Below are 5385 nucleotides of genomic sequence, written 5' to 3'. Positions count from 1 at the left end.
AATTCCGTTAATGTTGGGTTGTACGTGTCCGGTATGGATTTAATCAGTAATAAAATGAAAACATTTTCTTGACGTAATTTCTGGACAATAACAGATTTGATTTGTGGCCTTAAGCTGTAATTCGTCGACTCCCCTTTGGGTCTTCATGATGTATATATGTATATGTTATAGTAACGTTGCACACATGCAATAAAAATGTTTCACATTTTACGCACATATTTGCGCATTCGGTCTTTTGAAACATACGTTTGCATACCACATACCATGCCTTTCTCTTTTAGCCCTTATAACATAATTGAGAGGAGAATTTTAGATCAAATAAATTACAAAAACATGTTACAGTTTACCCTAGGCTAAATACGAGTTGTTTGTGTGGAACAGGCTACAGAAAAAGGTTATCTACAAACTAAACCGGTACATTAAGAAACATTTCTAAAATTGCTCCTTGATTAAAAACGTTTATTAACGTAATGAGATAATAACATTTTCGTTTTCACTTTCAAGCATATACAGAGAGAAATGTAAAATGTATGGTTATGTGAACATGTACTTAAATTACCAACAGTTGTTTTGTTGCTTTGTATGGTAGGCTACTGCGTGTATTCGTTCATGTAATCAATAGCATTTGCACGAATTCATATCCCATTGCGAAGTAGCCTTCTAGGTCATACTTCAAGATCGATGTAAATAAATGCTGCTTGAAAAAGAAATTACCATAATCATTTTGAATTTAAATCATTCAAAACACTTTGAATTTGAAAGACGGTTTATACAGACCCTCTCTGACAAACAGCCAGGTTGGTAACTAATTTATTGTTTAGTTGTTTCTATGTAACTAAGTGAATAAGATATGTTCTTAATCTGCAATTTTGATTTCTATTCTATCTTTGCGTTATACACGCGTTAAGTGCACCATCCACTGCAGAGTTGACTCCTTAGCTTATGGCAGTGAGTCATTAAAAGAAGGGGTACTCGTTTCTGTTTACATTGGTTGTAAATGGCAAGATGATTCAGATGAGCCACGTGGTTCTAAGTCCCATGACGTACCATATTGTGTTTGGTACATAGTTAAACTACATAAATGGAATGAGAGAATTTCCACAGCCTAATTCATCCACCATATTATTTATGATGCATGGCTCACCCTGTCCAGCACGTGTTGGATCTCACATGACAGATCACTTGTCCAACTGAGACACTTTTAAATTTGTATTTCTTTAATATTGAAGGTAGTTCCTGCATGTGTCCCATTGATATCAGTCTATCAAATGCAATTGTTTTAAGACTACATCTGTGGCAGGACCAGACCTACAACTATTAAAACAATAAATGTGTGTTTCATTAGTGAGTGCACATTTACACAAATCCAGTAAACAAATAGAAAACCTGCACTTATCTGATATCCTGAACATGTTGGCTTTGGAATATCTAATCTTATCACAATAACTAAAAACACTTTTTGACTGATCATTGTAAAAATTATTATAGGAGGAATAACCTGAGGTCACCATGTGATTTGAGGTTGCACTCAGTGGCAGACAGAACTGTATTGATGACTGAACACTTCTATACTTTTGACTGTTCTTTTCTTGTCTCTCTGTTTGTGGAATCAGGACCGTCAATATAAGACTTACTCTTAAGAATAAGATTAAGTCTGATCGCTAGACACTTTCATCTGACTGCTCACAGCTAGAACTGACAAGTGATCTTAAAGATTAGGGTCCACCTGTCCTAGTCACATAAACTACACATGAAGAAATATTCACTTCAGGAAAGTTAGTAGATTGTGGGTTAATATTCAATTTACAGCTGATGTTAATGGTCAAGATTTTTCCATAAAGCTGGCTTTAACCAAGCTGGGCTGAGTACACTGACTCTGCACATTTCTTTAATTAGGTTATTAAACTAGGGCCAATTACAGTCATGCAAAGATAATTAATCCACGGTATTCTTGGAGTTTTAATAAATCAAATAAGTAGAAGTGGTGTAATTTGTTCATTTGGGTTTCATGAGTCTAATATTAGGTTAAGTCTAAAGATTGGACAGATAGATAGAGAGGAACATGCGGAACAACCAGACACAGACGGTTGAGACCTGCAAAAGAATATAAAAATAACTTATATTGTCCCTCTGACAATCTTTCTCATGAAAGATAGACCTGAACATCCCTCATTTACAACATGACAGAACGGTTTGGTGAGTCAGGTATACTTAGCAGTGTATTTACTCCAGTGGTGTAGTCTACGTGATACGCTGGACTACGCAGTATACTCACTTAAAAAGCATCACCATCTCAGTATGCCCACTTACAAAGCATCACCATCTCAGTATACTCACTTAAAAAGCATCACCATCTCAGTATACCCACTTAAAAAGCATCACCATCTCAGTATACTCACTTAAAATAGGCAAGGATACATATTAACATTTGGGGTGGATCACAGCATACCCACTACAGCTAACTAGACTACATCACAGTATGTATACCCACTACAGCTGACTAGACTACATCACAGTATACCCACTACAGCTGACTAGACTACATCACAGTATACCCACTACATCTAACAAGACTACACCACTGATTTACCCTGTCTTTGTGTAAAGCATTTGTATGCCCTTTGGTGCTACAATTGTTAATGTTCTTTTGTTTGTTCATGTCTTAAGTAATTATTTCAAATAAGTGTGCTGGGTTACGGGTATGCTGGCAAGTTATGCCGCTCCGTCCAGCACATGGATGTTTTATTTTTACTGTTTATTAGGCCTATTTGTTTGTTCATGTCTGTCTGTGCTAGGTTTGGGTACGCTGGCGAGTAACGCTGCTCCGTCCAGCACATACGTTTTTTTTTTATTCTCTTTGTTTTATAAACTCAGGGCATTGCTGTAAAAGAGCTTAACACTCTTCTATCCCATCTTCTATCGCTGCCCAACTGGCATCACCCCCCTCTCTCTTTAGGCCACTCTTTCAGACCCCACGTCCATTGGAATAGACATGACATATTTTTGGGTCTAAACCAATGAAAATCTGTGATTTCACCATTTTAATTATGCTTTGTAACTGATTGGATCCTGATGACCCAATCAGAATGCAGTTAGGGCCTGTAACTTGATCTGAGAGCACTTCAGGCATCAGACAAGACAAGCATGGCTCTAAGCACCTTTCCCCCCCTCATAAATATAAATTTATGTTTATGATAGCCTAACCAATTTGCACTCAGTATAATTCTAACCATTGCAGGTGATGATATTTGAAGTTAGTTTGAATATATTTCATAACAGTGTAGTACAGGATTTTTTCAAAGTTTAATGTCCATCCCAATGGACATCAGGTGTTGCGAGATGTTAGCCAACACTCATTTAATTAGTGTCACCAGGCATGGTTCTGACATATCCTCAAGACCCAAGCTATAATTTTGAATGCATTTTTTATTTATTTCAGCTATTTTGGATGAACATGCACTCATTTTACTAAAATGTGTCGTAATTTTTACTAAATCGTGCTCTCATTTTATTAGATTGTGCACTGAATTCAGTCAAATGTGTGCTCGGTTTACTAAATAGTGTGTTCAATGGTTGGCTCATTTAGTCAAATTGTGCTATTTTTTGTAGTGCACATTTTAGTACAATGAGTCCACCATTTACTAAAAAAAGTGGACGATTTAGTAGACGAGCACACTATGTAGTAAAACGAGTGCACAATTTAGGGTGCATTCGTAAATTCAATCTAACACTCTAAAAATAGAATAGCTCTCTGAAGTTCAAAAAACTAGTTTATTACATTTTACATAACATTTCACTATATCTTGTGCACGTTTTACTAAATTGTGCGCTCAATTTACAACAATTAAAATGAGAGCACAATTTAGTAAAATGAGTGCACTATTTAGTATAACGTGCATAAGTTTTACTAAATTGTGTGCACGTTTACTAAATTTAGTCAAACGAGTGCACTATTTAGTATAACAAGCGCACGATTTAGTAATATGTGCACACAATTTAGTAAAATAAGCGCACATTTTCTGGATATATACCAAAAAATATCTTGCAATGACCGCTCTAGGGTTCCGTACTAACTATGTTACAATCTATTCTCGTTAGTATAACAGTACCCAGAGTGTAACACTTTGAATAAATGAACGATAATTCCACCCATGCTCCAAATTTACGAATGGTTAAAAGTTTCAGAGTTGGCTCAGAGCACTTGGGAGTGGCTGAGAACAAACGCACCCTTAGTAAAATAAGTGCATAATTCAGTAAAGCGAGCGTATTTTATCTTGATACAAAAACAATCTTGCAATGACATCTCCTGGGGGGTGTCATTGCAAGATTTTCTATGTATAGAGAAAACATACACTCGTTTTACTAAATTGTACGCTTGATATACTAGATTGTGCACACATTTTTATGTATTGTGCGCTCGTTTAACTACAGTACATATTACTAAATTTTGCTCTCGTTTTATTAAAAAGTACGCTTATTTTACTAAATTGTGCGCTCTTTTTCCAAACATTAAAATGAGAATGTGATGAAATAAAATGAGAGTGCAATTTAGCAAATGAGCCCACAATGTAGTAAAATAAACACACTGTTTAGTAAAACAAGCACGTGATTCACAAAATTGAGCGCACAATTTAGTAAAATGAGCACACACACTTTAGTAAAGCACATTCCCTCCATATACACAAACAAATATGTTGCAAACATACCACGGTGTTCCGTATTGGTTCATAAGACTGTGTGAAAACAACAGTACAAAAAGCAAAAAACAATGCAAACTGTGTGTGTATATTGAAAACTGCTGAACATTCACCACAGGTATTGTGTGGACGCAATCCGGCACATTAGTTAATGTGCATGTTTTGACTTCCTCATAGACATTATAATACATTCAGACACATGCAAACATTCAGTTCCAAATGTTTGTCATATGTGATTATTACTTTCAATACTACTATGTAAAAAACATAGTGTTTTTTTCCCTAAGTCCTTATGTCATTTTACACCTATTTAGTCGAGGCGTCCATTGTAATGGACATAAAAAATAGTAATAAAGACATGATTTAGCAAATAATTATGTTTTCCCCTTTATTTCTACATTGGAGAGGAGTAAAAATCAGCTGAATAATTTTTTTTTGCCCAACAGAAAAAAAACAGGTCTGAAGGGGCTAAAAGGCACCAGAGTGAAAACATTAGAAAAATGATCAGTAAACAATGGCGATGGCTTAAGACTTAGAGAGGATCACTGTGCAAGGCAAGTCAGTGCTTTCTCTGCAATTCTCTGTAATCAGGTCTCTTCACTTAACTGAGATCAGCTCACCTCTGCACTCTCTTTCTCTGTCAGTTATTCAGCATTTCCAGTTTGTGATTACAAATGATTATTTGAAG

The sequence above is a fragment of the Alosa sapidissima genome, chromosome 3, assembly GCF_018492685.1.
Source record: "Alosa sapidissima isolate fAloSap1 chromosome 3, fAloSap1.pri, whole genome shotgun sequence".
Classification (NCBI taxonomy): domain Eukaryota; kingdom Metazoa; phylum Chordata; class Actinopteri; order Clupeiformes; family Clupeidae; genus Alosa; species Alosa sapidissima.
Note: the sequence above shows the minus strand (reverse complement) of the source record.